Source organism: Cetorhinus maximus, chromosome 6 (genome assembly GCF_964194155.1).
Source record: "Cetorhinus maximus chromosome 6, sCetMax3.hap1.1, whole genome shotgun sequence".
NCBI lineage: Eukaryota > Metazoa > Chordata > Chondrichthyes > Lamniformes > Cetorhinidae > Cetorhinus > Cetorhinus maximus.
This window is the reverse complement of record NC_135884.1, coordinates 89214305-89232233: the sequence shown is the minus strand read 5'-3', so window position 1 is coordinate 89232233 and position 17929 is coordinate 89214305.

Here is a 17929-nt window from a genome sequence, read left to right as displayed (position 1 = left end):
GTCAGTAAAAAACACTCCCAAGACGAGGTTGGCGCCGAATTCAGACCAAAATCATTTGCGCAGGCACTACATATACCAAGACAGCCCAGGCCCAGGGGTAGAGTATTTTTTTGACAGGACCAGTATACAGTCTGGGAGCATCCCCAGTATAGGCCGGCTCCATGAGAACGCATTGGCCGGTTGGAATGGGACAAAATTTGAGGGCTCTGAGAATAGCAGCAAGCAGGCTTTGAAGGCCGGAGAATGATTGGGCAACTTGGGTCCAACTTAACTTTTAGTGTTCTGCTTATTTTGATGCGAGACTTTTACGGCCGTCTAGTCGGAGAAGAGGGCGGATCATGGCGCAAACACCATATTCACGTTGCATGCCAGCATTTAGATATCGAAAGTTATTCCTACAGAAAGCAGGCAAAAACAGCTCTTCCCTGTCCCTCCTAACCTTCATGACTATATTGGGCTGCAGCTACTGCAGCCGCCAGAACCCAAAATTACACGGGATTGGACCCGCGTAATGAATCAATGTCATTGTTTTCCTGACCAATGTCCCCAAAGGCAAATCATTTAATTAGTGAAAGATCTGGAAAGTAAACTTCAAACGAAATTCAACGTTTGGTGTTTTATTTTTAAGCCTTCATACCCTTTCTCCTGAGATTGGCAGTTTAGTTTCAGTTTGGCGCAGCCCTGCAACAGCAAGGATTTTCTGGCCATCCCGCCGGGCGAGCTCCTAAGTAAAATGGAAACCAGTTTGGAGCCATACAAGAAAATTCGAAGCTGTTGCCCACGGAGCATTTGCAGGGGCCAATGACAACGAAATGAATTACAACATTTACCAGTTTGCTTTTTTTTATGCTTCATGTGAATCTAGTTACGGACACACATAATGGTAGTTTTAGATTTAAGTTACACACTTTGGACACTCAAAGTTTATTCAGTCCACGTCCTGGAGGCGCATGTAGCGTTAGCATTTCAGAGTTTCAGCCTGGTCTTAGGTGTTAAATTCAATCTTTTGTGTTGACCTTCACCCGAAACTACTTCACCTGGATGGGAATTTGCAATATTTCCTCTATTACAATGGCGACCCTGTTTCGTAGGGAATCATTGGCTGTTCATTTGGATAGGCTGAGACCGTGAATGATGCTCGGTAAATAAGTAATTTTCTTTTTTTGTATAATTGCTGTCTGGAAATGTTGCTTATTGCTTGGAGTTAAGTTTAAGTTTATAGGCCTTACTAATACTTAGATTGATAGATTGATAACTGTGGTCGTGGGTTTTAGTTTTGGAGACCCTTTAATGTCAAAGAATAAAGATCCAAGTGAAGTATTCACATTTTGAAGGAGCTTGGAAAATAACTGGGGGAAATCGATTTCCACTGACAATGAGTAGGTAACTTGAGGATGTAAATCTAATATTATCATCAAAGGAGAATCTTTCTCAGCGAGAAGGTTGTTGGAATGTGGAATTCCATACCGGAAAACTGGATGCAAAATCCATATAATATTTACAAAAAGGGGCGATTCCTATTTCAAAAAGAAAATAAATAATTCGGTATGGGGGAAGAGACAGGCGTATGAGACTAAATGGGTACTCTGTTCTAGGAACTAGCACAAGGACAAGTATGCACAATTCTACGAACCCAGCACTATTTCAAATACGTGATTTGTGAAACACTGGATGCAATTACCATTACATATAGTGCATCTGGGAAATTTTCTAATGAATTTTAAACTAAATTAACAGCCACGGTGAATTTGGGATGATCTATTTGAAGGCATATTTCAGGGGATTGGATATTAATTAAATAATTAGGTGGCTATGCCCACCCCCATTAATTAAATGAAATTACCCGAGGTAATTAGGTGACTCAATAATGTAAATATGCTAACCTAAATACGATCCAAGTATTATTATGACGATTCTGTTTTATGATGTAATCTGTAGATTAATGAAGTTAAGACCTAACTTTACAAATCATTGCTTTTATAGACCTTGCAAGAAGCATTTGATAACCCGCCGACTTACACAGCAGTCGAACTACTTAGTTCTAATAAAAATGGAAAACCTCGAAGGAAAGAAAAAGGCACATAAGCGTCGATAGACCACACAGGATCAAATTTCAAATGACATCAATGCTAGCTGTAGGCGCCTTTTCCTGCCTCACCTGACCAGAAAATCCACATAGGATGCCCTCTGTTTTCATCAACGTCAGGCCCTGTTATCACCCAGATTACGTTCAGCCCAATGTTATAGCTAAAGCTTCACAGCTGGCCGGAATTTTGTGGTTGTAATAACAGCGAAACTGTCAGAAATCGCCGTCATTTTCCCCACACCGACAACTACTTTGAGAGTCCACACATGCGCAGAACAAAGCGGAAAACAAAAAGTTGATGTCAACGAACATCTGCTTCTGTTTAACGTGGACTATGGAGGTCACCACGGACTGCAATTTCCTATACAATTATAATTTGACGGGACCACCCTCCTTTTTTGGGCTGTTAGCCTGTTTATAAAAATCCTTGGAAAAAATACGCCTCGGTGATTGAGGAGTAACTTGTTCTTTTTTAAAACAGCGTACTAACTTCATCATTACTGCGAAATACCTTGGCTCACCCTGAAAAGCCAATCTTATATTTGTGAAATCTGAAAGTTCTCCATTATGTTAAAAATACAATTTATTTTAAGTCATTTTACCGTCTGCTTTTAGTGATATATTTGCATCTATCTAAACCCAATCATAATAATTAATTTTACTATCTGAAAATGTAAATGAAAAATGAAGTGGTTTTAACTTCATCGTTCGCTGTGTGTGAACAATTCAATGTGGTTAGTTGCTTACCCGTTTGCTGGCATCACCAATGATCCAGGCCAAGGCAGCTCGTTGACTTGACGTTAGATTTAAACCACCATCGGAAAGAGAAGGATGCAAAAGGGATTGTTGCATATTTTTGGGCAGCACTCTTCGAGTTCAAAGGGCAGGACCATTACTTTGGTGCTGACGGGAAAACACGCAGCGTCCTGCAAAAACACATTCCAATGACAAGGCGCGTCCTACTTTAGACTACATCACGCCTGCAATTATGAATTTAATTTTACCATGCATGCAGGTCTCACATGTTTTACAATTCCCAAATTATGCAGCTTCAGATGTTTATTTCAAATAAACAAAGATGCGTGATATTTTGCACTTTTTAAAATTCACGCTGTGGACGTTTGTGTTCCATACATTGTGTATTTTGCATCTATTATCAACTAAATGTTCCAAATGTTTAAATTTATTTGCAAGCTATCGCCATGTTGGCTGCTCAACCGAAGGTATAAATAAAAATTAAAGATTGTATTCAATTAAAATGTTTATTATCTCGCTACCTATTTAAGAACAGTAGCTGTAGTACACGATTGTCGTGGATTAATTTACTAATAATTGTTTACTTATTCATTTGCCGGTTTAATGTTGTAAGGTTAGGGCTCTGCATTTGACACTTCAGTAATCTGAATAATTCTAAAATGTAGACCCCATGTTTGCACAGTCATCTCTATACAAACAGAACGGTAGGTTTAAGAAATGTTTCTCATAAATGACCAATTGAAACTTGTAAGCCACATCAACCAGCACTATTGTCTGTAAAAGATCAATGAACTAAACTGACAAATGGATGATTATTGGTGCAGATCAAAGGGGATACCTCTGCAAGATATTGATAAGGGGCATGATTGCCCATTGTCAATTAAGGCTGGAAACATAAACTTCCTGGTAGGCAGGAAACCCGAATTTGAACTGTTTTGGGGAAAATATTGGGTTCTAGTCGGAAGACTATCACTTCGCGTCATATAAGAAGAGCGATTTTAACAGTCAGATACAGAGTAGAAGACAGGGAAACATTTGCTTGCATAGGTGGAGACAATGCTGGCAGGTATCTAAGGCCCTCTGGCCAAGAGTGGTGAGCAAGATGAAGCAGACAACGCACGCTATTATGCCCAGTACCTTAATGGCGGATATCTGATCTTTTTGGGATCGTAGCGTTATGTCGTGCTATGCTACTTTATGTTGACCTTGGCTGCATAACCAATAAAGGGTAATCGGTCACAATTCGTATCTAATCGAATATTTAATTAAGTATCTTATCGTGGTTTTAGTTCGGCCAGCCAGAGTCATGCTTCTGTTGCTTGGCGAACTCCTCGTAACAGTCAGGCCCGGGAGACAGCTGTGCGCCGCCGACATTCTGTGTTGGACAAAACTCTTCCAATAGCTCAACCATTTGGAAGGTCAAGAGCCGACAAAGAATTTTTTCTGGAATTGCGTATGTGACGGCGCATCGCCTATTCGTACTCTATTTTTAGCAGCACAGGCGAGCACGTTTTAACCTCCTAGAATCATATCGATACCCCATCAACCATAGAGCTGTCAGATCGAATCCATCTGCAAACTGAACAGGAGAAGCCTAAGAGGGTTAGAGACCCAACTGCGAACACGTAATCGAATTAGAGAGGAGAGAAAATTTAAGCAAGGAATAAAGACAGTTAAAAAGAATGAAATCACCCAAAACATAACAATTGACTTGTATTGACGTCATTCCTGGAAGCATAGACAGACGAACTAACAAATGACTTCGACAATCTCAGCGATGGAATTAGTCCCCAGGAAAGGCAGAATTTTGGCTACACTGATTACATTTTCCTCTCTCAAATCCACTAATTGATGATCGGATTGTAGGATCAATTACCTCTCCATCTGATCTCCTGTTTGAATCGATGGCCACGAGAATTGAGATCGGCTGAGTAGCCCGAGAACCTAGGTAGAATTTCAACAGAGCCAGAGATTGGAATAAAGTACCTGCTGCATCACTCAGTACTGCATTTTGGGGGACCACTTGTCAACTGAGCTACAGGCAAGTTACAGAGATCGTTGGAAAATGCTGTGCTTCTCTGAGATTAAAATTAGAATCTGTTGCAGTCGGTGATGACCAGTTCTTCATAATTTACGATAAAGTATTCAACTGGTAAAAGAGTCTGAAGAGCGTAGAGAAAGGACTTGCTCGGATATTTATCAGTGTGTATTTGGAACAAAAGTCTGCTTGCTAGATGCTTGTGAAAGAAAGTATAATTATACTTCCATTTGCAGAAGTGGAAGCCGCTGCAGGTTTGCATGAGTGTAGGTGACTGAATTTGCAATTCTGCAGGTATCAGATGATCGGTGTATCAAGCTAGGTATACTTATCGCTTCTGCTTGCTGCCTTAGAAAACTTACGGGTAACATTTTATAATCTCTGGATTGCCTTGTCCAATGGGGAGACATGTTAATTAACAAGTGTTGGATTTTTAATTAACTGGGTGGCAGCAAAAGGGTCAGTGTGTTTTTCTGCAGCAAGATTTCGTTCAACGTCGCACGTTCTCCCTGACTTACCTCAATTAAAAAGATTCGTACCAACAGGAAGCCGGCACCGCTGACGCCATTATTGTGTGCCGCGAAAAGGAGGTCGGCACAAACTGCGCGCAGTGCATCTGACGTCATCGCTGTGCGCCAAATTGAACGCTCAGCACCCAATCGTTCACCTGACTCACCAGCCCCCTTTCTCCTTTATATAAAAGCAAAATACTGCGGATGCTGGTAATCTGAAACAAAAACAAAAATAGCTGGAAAAGTTTAGCAGGTCTGACAGTATCTGCGGAGAAGAATACAGTTAACGTTTCGAGTCCGTATGACTCTTCCTCAGAAAGAAGGAAACATAGAAATGAGGTGAAATATAAGCTGTTTGCGGGGGTTGGGACAGGTAGAGCTGGATAGAGGGCCAGTAATAGATGGAGGCAAAGAAGAGATTGCAAAAGATGCCGTAGACAAAAGGACAAAGGGGTGGTGACGGTGGTGATATTAGCTAAGGAATGTGCTAATGGTGACATTAAGGGTAGAACGCAGGACGAACACGTGACAGATAACCCTCGTGAGGGTGGGGCGGGGGAAGGGTTCGAAATAGGCTAAAAGTTGGAGATAAAACAATGGATTGAAATAAACTGAAAAATAATAGAAATAGGTGAGAAATGAAAAATATATTTAAAAAATGTATTATAATATTCGAAAAAAAGGGGGATCGGAAAGGGGGTGGGGATGGAGGACAGAGTTCATGATCTGAAGTTGTTGAACTCAATGTTAAGTCCGGAAGGCTGTAAAGTGCCTGATTGAAAGATGAGTTGCTGTTCCTCCAGTTTGCGTTGAGCTTTACTGGAACATTGCAGCCGGCCAAGGTCGGACATATGGGGATGAGAGCAGGGTGGTGTGTTGAAATGGCAAGTGACAGGGAGGTCTGCGTGACGCTTGCAGACAGACCGAAGGTGTTCTGCAAAGTGATGGCCCAGTCTGCGTTTGGTATCTCCAATATAGAGGAGACTGCATTAGGAGCAGTGAATGCAGTAGACTAAATTTAGGGAAGTGCAAGTGAAGTGCTGTTTCACTTGCAAGGAGTGTTTTGGCCCTTGGACAGTGAGGAGGGTGGAAGTAAAGGGGCAGGCATTGCACCTTCTGTGGTTGCATGGGAAGGTGCACTGGGAGGGGGTTGAGGTGTAGGAGGTGATGGAGAAGTGGACCAGAGTGTCCTGGAGGGAATGTTCCGTACGGAATGCTGACGGGGTGGGGGGTGGGGGGGGGGGTGGTGGGGGGTGGCGGGATGCGAAGGGGAGATGTGTTTGGTGGTGGCAGCATGCTACAGTTGGCGGAAATGGTGGAGGATGATCCTTTGAATGTGGAGGCTGATGGGGTGCTAAATGAGGACAAGGGAGGCCCTATCATGGTTCCATGAGGGAGAGGAAGGCATGAGGGCAGATGTGCAGGAGATGGACTGGACACGGTTGAGGGCCCTGCCAGCCACCGTGGGTGGAAAACCTCGGTTAAGGAAGAAGGAAGACATGTCAAGGAACTGTTTTGGAAAGTGGCATCATCAGGGCAGGTGTGATGGAGGCGAAGGAACTGAGAGAATGGGATGGAGTCCTTACAGGAAGCAGGGTGTGAGGAGCTGTAGTCGAGGTAGCTGTGGGAGTCGATAGGCTTGTAATGAATATTGGTGGACAGTCTATCACCAGATATTGAGACAGAACGGTCAAGGAAGGGAAGGGAAGTGTCAGTGATGGAACATGTGAAAATGAAGGAGGGGTGTAAATCGGAAGAAAAATTAATACATTATTCCATGTTCAGGCCTCTGTTCAAGGAAGAAGCAGAGAGCCCTCAGACCATCCAGGTGGTGGATGGACGTGTAGAGGGATTGGACGTCCATGGTGAAGAGGAGGTGGTTGGGGCCAGGGAATTGGAAATTGTTGATATGATGTAGGGCGTCAGAGAAAGCGTGGATGTAGGTGGGAAGGGACTGGACAAGGGAAGAGAGAAAGGAGTCAAGAGAGCAAGAAGTGAGTTCCGCTGGGCAGGAACAGACTGACATGATCGGTGTGCCAGGACAGCCCTGTTTGTGGATTTTGGGTAGGAGGTAGAAGTGGGCCGTACGAGGTTGGAAGACTATGAAATTGGAAGCTGTGGAGGAAAGATCTCCAGAGGAGATGAGGTCAGTGACAGTCCTGGAAACAATGGCTTGATATTCAGTGGTGCGGTCATGGTCCAGGGGGAGGAAGGAGGAAGTGTCTGTGAGTTGACGCTCAGCCTCTGACAGGTAGAGGTAAGTGCACCAGCTGGAGCTTGCATTCCTTTGCATCTAAAAAAAAAAGACAACGTTTCTTGTTGAGGCGTCGGATGAGACGAAGAATAAAATGAAACTGGAGGCAAGGGCAGCTTAGAAATAGGGTGAGTCGGTGCTGCTGGAAGGAGAGGTCAAGTGTGTTCATGTCATGGCACATGGCACTGGGTGTGGATCTCAGGATGCGATGAGAACAGCAGTCCGAGGAGCATTGTATCTCCTGGAGATAACTGTAATCCTGGGTGGGTTCGAAACATGACGGATGGAACTTCAGTTGGAATCCACAAGGGGTAATGTGGAGATGGAGACAGTCACTGAGGAAGGAAATATGGCTGTGAAAGTGAGTTTTACTAAACACCTTGTCAAACACCAGGAGAGAAATAGAAAGCAATGAAGGTGAACAGGGCAAAAGAGACAAGCAGAAATCCTGTCGAAGAGAAGAGCAATACTTCTTCAAGGTAAGCATTCCTGGAAGAGAAGTGGCAATCAATTAAACACTAAGATAAAAGCAAAATACTGCGGATGCTGGAAATCTGAAACAAAAAAAAAGCTGGAAAAACTCAGCAGGTCTGGCAGCATCTGCAGAAAGGAATACAATTAACATTTCAAGTCCATTTGATTCTTCATCAGAACTGAGGAAAATAGAAATGAGGTGAATTATAAGCTGTTTGAGGGGGTTGGGACAGGTAGACCTGGATAGCGGGCCAGTGATAGGTGGAGGCAAAGAAGAGATTGCTAAATATGTCATAGATAAAAGGACAAAGGGGTGTTGACGGTGGTGATACTAGCTAAGGAATGTGCTAATGGTGACATTAAGGGTAGAAAGCAGGACGAGCAAGTGACAGATGGCCCTAGTGGGGGTACGGTGAGAGGAAGGGATCGAAATAGGCTAAAGGGTGGAGATAAAACAATGGATTGAAATAAATTTAAAAATAATAGAAATAGGTGGGAAAAGAAAAATATATTAAAAAATGTATTAAAAAATCTAATTTTACCACCGTCAACACCCCTTTGTTCTTTTGTCTATGACATCTTTGGCAATCTCTTCTTTGCCTCCACCTATCACTGGCCCTCTATCCAGCTCTACCTGTCCCACCCCTCTCAAACAGCTTATATTTCATCTCATTTCTATTTTTCCTTATTTCTGATGAAGAGTCATATGGGCTCGAAACGTCAACTGTATTCCTCTCCGTAGATGTTGTCAGACCTTCTGAGTTTTTCCAGATATTTTTGTTTTTGTTTCAGATTTCCAGCATCCGCAGTATTTTGCTTTTATCTTAGTGTTTAATTGATTGTCACTTCTCTTCCAGGAATGACAACCTTGAAGAAGTACTGCTTTTCTCTCCACAGGATTTCCACTTGTCTCTTTTGCCCTGTTCACCTACATTGCTTTCCATTTCTCTCCTGGTGTTTGACAAGGTGTTTACAAAACTTTGCTTTCACAGCCATATTTCCTTCCTTCGTGACTGACTCAGTCTCTGCCTTACCCCACGTGGATTCCAACTGAAGATCCATCTCTCATGTTTTGAACCCACCCAGGATTAGAGGTAACTCCGGGACATACATCGTTCCTCGGACTGCTGTTCTTGTCATATCCTGAGATCCACACTGAGTGCCATGCGCCACCATATGAACACACTCGACTTTCCCTCCAGCAGCACTGACTCACCTATCTCTAAGCTCTCCTTGCCCCCAGTTTCATTTTATTCTTCGTCTCATCCGACGCCGTAACATGAAACTTTGTCTCTTTCTTTCAGGTGCAAAAGAACGCAAGCTCCTACAAACCATCGACACCAATACCCTTCCAGGACCCTCCACCCCTGCCCGTCCCTCTACCCCATTCCATCTTCCAATCCCAGCCCCGGCCGTGTATTCACCATACCCCCTGTCCTTCCCCTCTCTGATGCTAAACGTTCCGTGCTCAGCAAATGCCTCAGTTTCATACCCTTACACCCTCACCTCAATGAATATCGGGCTCGGCACGATGCTGAACTCTTCTTCTGCTGCCTTCATCTCTATGCTCTCTTCTTTGGGCAGGAGTCCTCTCCCCGTTCAATGGATCCTTTTACCCACCTCCTATATTCTCCCTCCACCTGGCCCCCTCCCTCGGGACTCTTAACTGCTCTTGATCATTTCATTGAGAACTGTCAGCGTGACATCAGTTAGCTAAATTTCTCTGCTCCTCTCACCCACTCCAACCTGTCTCTTTCTGAACTTGCCGCATTTTGTTCTCTCAGGTCCAACCTTCACTTCGTCATCAAACCAGCTGACAAGGGTGGTTCTGTTGTTATCTGGTGCACTGACCCCTACCTCACAGAGGCTGAGCATTAACTCACAGACACTTCCTCCTACCACCCCCTGGACCATGACCCGAGATCTGAATATCAAGCCATTGTTTCCAGGACTGTCACTGACCTCATCTCCTCTGGAGACCTTCCCTCCACAGCTTCCAACCTCATTGCCTCCCAACGACGGACGGCCCCCTTCTACCTCCTACCCAAAATCCACAAACAGGGCTTTCCTGGCAGACCGATCGTGTCAGCCTGTTCCTGCCCCACAAACTCATTTCTTGCTATCTTGACTCCATTCTCTCTCCCCTTGTCTAATCCCTTCCCAAGTACATCCGCGATTCCTCTGATGCCCTACATTATATCAACAGTTTCCAGTTCTTTGGCCCTAACTGCCTCCTCTTCACCATGGACGTCCAATCCCTCTACAACTCCATCCTCTACTGGGATGGTCTGAGGGCTCTCTGCTTCTTCCTTGAACAGAAGCCCAAACAATCCCCATCCACCACCACTCTCCTCCGTCTGGCTGAAACTGTTCTCACACTGAACAATCTCTCCTTAAACTCGTCTCACTTCCTCCAAATAAAAGATGTGGCTATGGGTACCTTCATGGGCCCCAGTTATGCCTGTCTCTGGGGCATGCGGAACATCCCTTGTTCCAGTCCTACTCAGGCCCACTCCCACAATTCTTTCTCTGGTGCATCGGTGACTGCTTCGGTCCCGCTTCATGCTGTCGTCTGGACATGGAAAAACGTATTAATTTTGCTTCCACTTTCCACCCTTCCATCATTTTCACATGGTCCATCATTGACACTTCCCTTCCTTGACCTCTCTGTCTCAATGTCTGGTGATAGACTGTCCACTAATATTCATTGCAAGCCTACCGACTCCCACAGCTACCTTGACTACAGCTCCTCACACCCTGCTTCCTGTAAGCACTCCATCCAATTCCCTCAGTTCCTTCGCCTCCGTTGCATCTATTCTGATGATGCCACTTTCCAAAACAGTTCCTCTGACATGTCTTCCTTCTTCCTTAACCGAGGTTTTGCACCCACAGTGGTTGACAGGGCCCTCAACCGAGTCCGACCCATCTCCCGCATATCTGCCCTCACACCTTCCGCTCCCTCCCAGAACCATGATAGGGTCCCCCTTGTCCTCACTTATCACCCCACCAGCTTCCACATTCAAAGGATCATCCTCCACCATTTCTGCCAATTCCAGCATGATGCCACCGCCAAATACATCTTCCATTCACACCCCCTGTCGGCATTCCATAGGGACCGTTCCCTCCGGGATACCTTGGTCCACTTCTCCATCACCCTCTACACCTCAAACCCCTCCCAGTGCACCTTCCCATGCAACCACAGAAGGCGCAACACCTGCCACTTTACTTCCCCCCTCCTCACCGTCCAAGGGCCCAAACACTCCTTTCAAGTGAAGCAGCACTACACTTGCACTTCCCTCAATTTAGTCTACTGCATTTGCTGCTCCAAATGCAGTCTCCTCTATATTGGAAAGACGAAACGCAGACTGGGTGATCGCTTTGCGTAATACCTTCGGTCTGTCCGCAAGCATAACCCAGTCCTCCCTGTCGCTTGCCATTTCAACACACCACCCTCCTTTCATGCCTACATGTCCGTCCTTGGACTGCTGCAATGTTCCAGTGAAGCTCAATGGAAACTGGAGGAACAGCACCTCGTCTTCCGATTAGGCATGTTGCAGCCTTCCAGACTTAACAGTAAGTCCAACAACTTCAGGTCATGAACTCTGTCCTCCATCCCCACCCCCTTTCCGATCCCCCTTTTTCCTAATAGTTTTTAATACGTGTTTTAATATATTTTTCTTTTCCCACATATTTCTATTATTGTTAAATTTATTTCCATCCATTGTTTTGTCTCCACCTTTTAGACTATTTCGATCCCTTCCCCCCACACCACCTTCACTAGGGCCATCTGTCTCTTGCACGTCCTGCTTTCCATCCCTAATGTCACCATTAGCACATTCTTTAGCTAATATCACCACCGTCAACACCCCTTTGTCTTTTTGCCTTTGAAATCTTTGGCAATCTCTTCTTTGCCTTCACCTATCACTGGCTCTCTATCCAGCTCTACCTGTCCCAGCCCCCTCAAACAGCTTATATTTCACCTCATTTCTACTTTTCATTATTTCTGATGAAGGACTCGAAACGTTAACTGTATTCCTCTCCGCAGATGCTGTCAGACTTGGTGAGTTTTCCCAGCTATTTTTGTTTTTGCCCCATTTTTCCTTTGCTCGTCGCCCCTTCGCAGCTTCGCTTGCCGCCCAACTCGCCGCCCCGACTGGTTGCTTTGCTTCACGCTCAATCATCATTCCACTTTCAGCTTCGCTCGCCATCTGCCTCGCCGCTTTGCTCGCTACCGCATTTGCCGTCTTGCTCGTCGCCTCACCCGCAGCTTCTCTTGCCGCAGGGAGCAGGACACTGAGTAAGGGTTCAGAAGCGGGGTCACCAGTGAGGTAACTAGCATGGTGGCAAACACAATCGCGGTCCTAGAAATTTTAACTAGTGTTTTGGGGTTCAATGTTCTGTGAAAACTACAATCCTTAACCATGGTGTATAAACACATTTTATTGATGCTGCCCTTGTTGAAATATCTTTACATTGCTCAATATTACGGATGGTCCTTTCCTTTTCTGCAAACAGCTGCCTGTGGCGTCGACTGTACGGCTGGTGAATGCGCCTTTTGCAGTTCCGGTGGCAGCGAACAGAGCCATGAATATTTTCTAACTCTCTGTCTTATCGTGCTGATGTGCCGATTGAATTCATTCTGGAGGCGTTATGGAAGTGCCACTCTTATAATCACGGTATGGGGTTTCTTGCCTCTTTCCAAAGTTCCGATGCATTTGGAACTGGACGGATTGATCGAAGGAACACCTTGAGTGAGAACCAGTCGTAACAAATTTATTAGAATCACGGAGAAAACCAATAAAGTGGGGTTCTTTGGATCAACGCTGTTGACATTTTGGACAACGTGCAGAGCTCACAATTTGTGAGCCTTTGCGACCAATGTTACGGTATGGTCGGACATTGAGATAACGAAGTTCCCGTCGGGAATTTATTCAATTTAAATGTAAAGAAACTCTTGTGTGGATGAATTAAAAAAAAGCCTAACGCGATACATTAAAATTAAATGAATATAGGTGGGCTAAGCGCTTAAAGCGAAACACCTACACATTGCCTATAGCGATGGTCAGGGTATCTGGGTTACTATGACAATTTTGTTTTTATTCAGTTACGGGATGTGGGCGTTGCTGGCTAGGCCAGCACTTATTGCCCGTTCCTAATTGCACTTGAACTGCTTTCCTGAACCTTTGCAGTCACTGTGCTGTTAGGGAGGTGGGTGGGGTTCCAGGATATTGACCCAGCGACGGTGAAGGAACGGCAATATATTTGAAAGTCAGGATGGTGAGTGTCCTGAAGGGGAACTTCCAGGTGGTGGTGTTTCCATGTATGTGCTGCCCTTGTCCTTCTAGATGGTAGCTACGGTGTGTTAGGGAGGTGTTGCCTAAGGGGGTCTGGTGAGTCCCTGCAGTGCATCTTGTGGGTGGTACACATTTCTGCCACTGTGCGTCAGTGGTGGAGGGAGTGAATTCTTGCCGATAAGGTGCCAATCAAGCGGGCTGCTTTGACCTGGATGGTATCAAGCTTCTGGAGTGTTGTTGGAGCTGCACGCATCAAGGCAAGTGGACAGTATTCCATCACACTCCTGACTTGTACCTTGAGAACCACAGGCACTGCAGCGGTTCAAGAAAGCAGTTCAACACCACCTTCTCAAGGGCAATTAGGAACGAGCAATAAATGTGTAAGATGGGAATGTGTCAGTTCCACTTTAAGTTTTTCGCCCGCCTATATTCATTTAATTTTCATGTATCGCATTAGGGTTTTTTTTCTTATTCATCCACACACGAGTTTATTTAACTTGATCAAATTCCCGACGGGAACTGCGTTATCTTAATGTCTTACAATACTGTAACATTGATCGCAATGGCTCACAAATGATAAGTTCTGCATGTTGTCCAAAATGTTAACAGAGTTCATCCAAAGAAGCTCCCATTTATTGGTTTTCTCTGTGATTCTAACAAATTTGTTATGACTGGTTGTCAAGGCACAAGTCTAGAGTGTGATGATGGACAGGCTTTGGGGAGTCATGAGGTGAGTTACTCACCGTAGTAACCCTAGACTCTGGTCTGCTCTTGTAGCCACAGTACTTAAATGGCTAGGCCAGTTCAGTTTCTGGTCAAAGGTCACCCCCAAGATGTTGATAGTGGGGATTCATTGATGGTAATGGCATTGAATGTCAAGGGGTGATGGTTCGATTCGATTTTGTTGGAGATGGTCATTGCCTGGCACTTGTGTGGCACATATGTTGCCTGCCACTTGTAGCCCAAGCTAGGCTATTGTCCTTGCTACATTTGGATATGGAGTCACGAATGGTGCTGAACATTGTGCAATCATCAGCAAACTTCTCTACTTCTGACCTTATGATGGAAGGAAGCAGCTGAAATTGATTGGGCCGAATACACTGTCCTGACAAAGCCCTGTAGTGATGTTCTAGAACTGAGATGATTGACCTGCAACCACCACAACCATCTTCCATTGTGCTATATACAACTCCAACCAGCGGCGAGTTTTCCCCTGACCCCCTTTGACTCCAGCTTTTTTTAGGGCTCCTTGATGCCAATGCCGTCAAATGCTGCCTTGGTTTCAAGTACAGTCACGCTCACCTCCTCTCTGGAGTTCACCTCTTTTGTCAATGTTCGGACCAAAGGCGGTAATTCGGTCCGGAACTCAGTGATCTTGGTGGAACTCAAACTGAGCATCAGGGAACAGGCTATGAAGTGCCACTTCATAACACTGCTGATGGCCCCTACCATCACTTTAATGATGTTCAAGAGTAGACTGACGGGACAGTAATTGGCCGGGTTGGGTTTGTCCTACTTGTTGTGTACAGGGCATACCTGGGCAATTTCCCACATAGCCGGGTAGATGCCAGTGCTGTAGCTGTACTGGAACATCTTGGGAAGGGCATGACAAGTTCTGGAGCACAAGATTTCAGTACAATTGTCGGAATATTTTCAGGGCCTTATAGCCTTTGCAGTATCCAATGTTTTCAGCTGCTTCTTGAGTGAATGGAGTTGGCTGAAGACTGGCATCTGCGATGCTGGGGACCTCAGGATCATATGGATTATACTCTCGGCACTTCTGTCTGAAAAATGTGGAACAGAATATATGTTGAATATGAACATGAAGTTTTGTTTCAATTACACCGTGATGCTGCTGTGCAACACGAGGTCGGCTTTCAGCATTTTGTAGTCAACAGAGTTAAATGTAAAACTAGATGTGTTGCTGTCTCGAGCAGAGCAGTTGAACCACATCTGTTATTTAATTTGAGCAAGCAATTCGCCTCTGTCAACAGTTAGCAACAGGTTAGTGTAGCTAAAGCCACAATGTTAAAACACCCATGCAAAATTTCACGCTTTTTCAGAACTAACGGATCGCCAAACTATTCGCCTTTGAATACTTGTACGACAGTACACTGTTTCGGTTAATTATTTATCAAAATAACGTAGACTACTTTGTCTCAATTTTGGAGCAACAAATTGTTTTTAGACATTAAATAAGTAAATTGATGTACATTTACTTGCATTTTGCAGGCCTTTATCATTCGAGATATACGTTCTTGTAGAAAGCTGGGCCAATTAAGTCAAAAATGCAGCGATTCAGAAAAAGACAGATTATGCATGATTTCCTTGTACGCTTATTTGAAGAAACGGCGGAGAGAAAAGGTGAAGGTAATGTTGTAGCTGTGCACATATGCAGTTATTTTAAAACGTGACACCATAGGATGTTGACTCTTGGAAGAAGAATCATTGGAAACTTGCAAAACGGAATTGGATATATACTTGAAAGGGAAAATAAAAATGGCAGAGATATGGGGAAGAGTGTAAAAGTGGAAGTCATTATCTCGCTCTATCAAAATGTCGACCCGGCCACAATGGGCTTCATGGATTTCTTTCGTGTTGTAAGTTTGTATGGTTTTACGCGGCCACCTGAGTAGATGTGGCTTTGGGTGACATGGAACAACTGGAAGCTACTTTCAAATCTTTGATGGCCGCATTCATCAAATTGAGCTGCACCCGTTTCTCACCAGCAGCGTTCATTGACTGGAAGTCATAATGCAGTAACGCCAGACGTAAATCTAGAGGCAGGTTTTACAGCATTAATCGCCAAAATGGGCACAAATTGTATATATTTTCCTGACCTTATAAATGCTGCGATTTAGGTATAGCGAAGTGATTAGCGTATCATTGCAATGTAAAGAGTAGAAATTTGCAATCAAGTAAATCCAACAGATATAACCATAAAATATGCCAGAATAGCTATTTTATTTCCAGGTAATTAAAATAAAATCAATCAATCAATTGAACATTAATTAATAGCGATCGATTGCATTATCTGAACTATTATTGGAATTATCTTCCATCTCGGAAGGATGGTGTCGCGCGGTACATGCACGCCTGGAGTGATATAGCAGAGGAATGCTAATTGATTCTTGGTTCTTTAAAGGAAGTCTCTGTTTTAGCACTTTTTCTCTCTCTGCAAGTGTGCATACTCTGTGTTCATTTCGTTTTTGCTGTACTTCCCCTTTTTCTCTGAACTAGCAATTTCAAGAGTCGCGTACGTGAGCTCGTCTCGGGTTGTTCCTTGTTCAGTCTGTAATATCAATGTTTAGAAATAAAGTGGCTTTGGCAGTTTTGCAAGTCCTATGGGTTACTGCTCAAAAAATCGTCAGAAGGTCGCAAAAATATGTTTAATATAACACACAGCCTAAGTCAGGTGAAATATATGCCCCTCGTCCTCGCATTATAGCTAATGCTAAACTCGTGATCTATGTTTTCTTTCTGACCTGTGACTCAGTCCTACCCGAGCGTGGATGGTTCTCTCATCTGTACGGTCACGTCTTGGAGCTTTTCTGGTTCTGCTGAAATCTAATGCAGCATAATGTACGACCTCTGCTGTTGCTCCCTGCATAGGTTAGAAAGAAATTATTTGGTTAAGCAGCCAGTTCATTGTCTTCGCTAGGTTACATGCCACTGACCAAACATTGGGCAAGTTGATCTGGAAAACAATTGCACAAACAATAACTTATTTTGATTTGCACAAAAGCCTATATTAGCACACTGTTGTCACTATATCATAGCAGCATGCTATTTAAATGGAGGGGTTGCAAAACTCGGTGGTACAGAGGAATTTGGGTGTCTTGGCACATGATTCACAAAAAGTTGGCATGCAGATACCGCAAGTGATTCGGAAGGCAAATCGAATGTTGGCTTTTATTGCAAGGGTAATGGAACATAAATGTACGCAACTTATACTGCAGTTGTACAGTGAGTCCAAATCCGGAATACTGTGTGCAGCTTTGGTCTCATATCTGAACAAAAATATGTAATTGCGTTATAAGTCGTTCAGAGAATGTTCATTCCACTCATTCCTGGGATGAGGGGTTTGTGGAGAAATTTTGAACAGGTTGGGCCGATGCACATTGTAGCTTAGAAAGATGAGAGGCGATCTTACTGAGAGATGTAAGATCCTGAGTTGACTTGACAGGGTAGATGTGCGGAGGATGTTTCCACTTGTGGGGGAGTCTAGAGGTAGGGGACAATGTTTAACAATTAGAGGTCTGCCTTTTAAGGCAGTGATGAGGAGAGCTCTTTTCTCTCAGAAGGTCGTTGGTATGTGGAATTCTCTTTTCCAGAGAGAAGTGGAGGCTGGGTCATTGAATTTATTCAAGGCGGAGGAAGACAGATTTTTGATAGACAAGGGGATCCTGGGTTATTGGGGCAGACAGAAAAGCGGAGTTGGCATCAAAACCAGATCAGCCTTGATCTTGTTAAATGGCGGAGCAGGTTCGCGCGGCTGAATGCCCTACTTCTGCT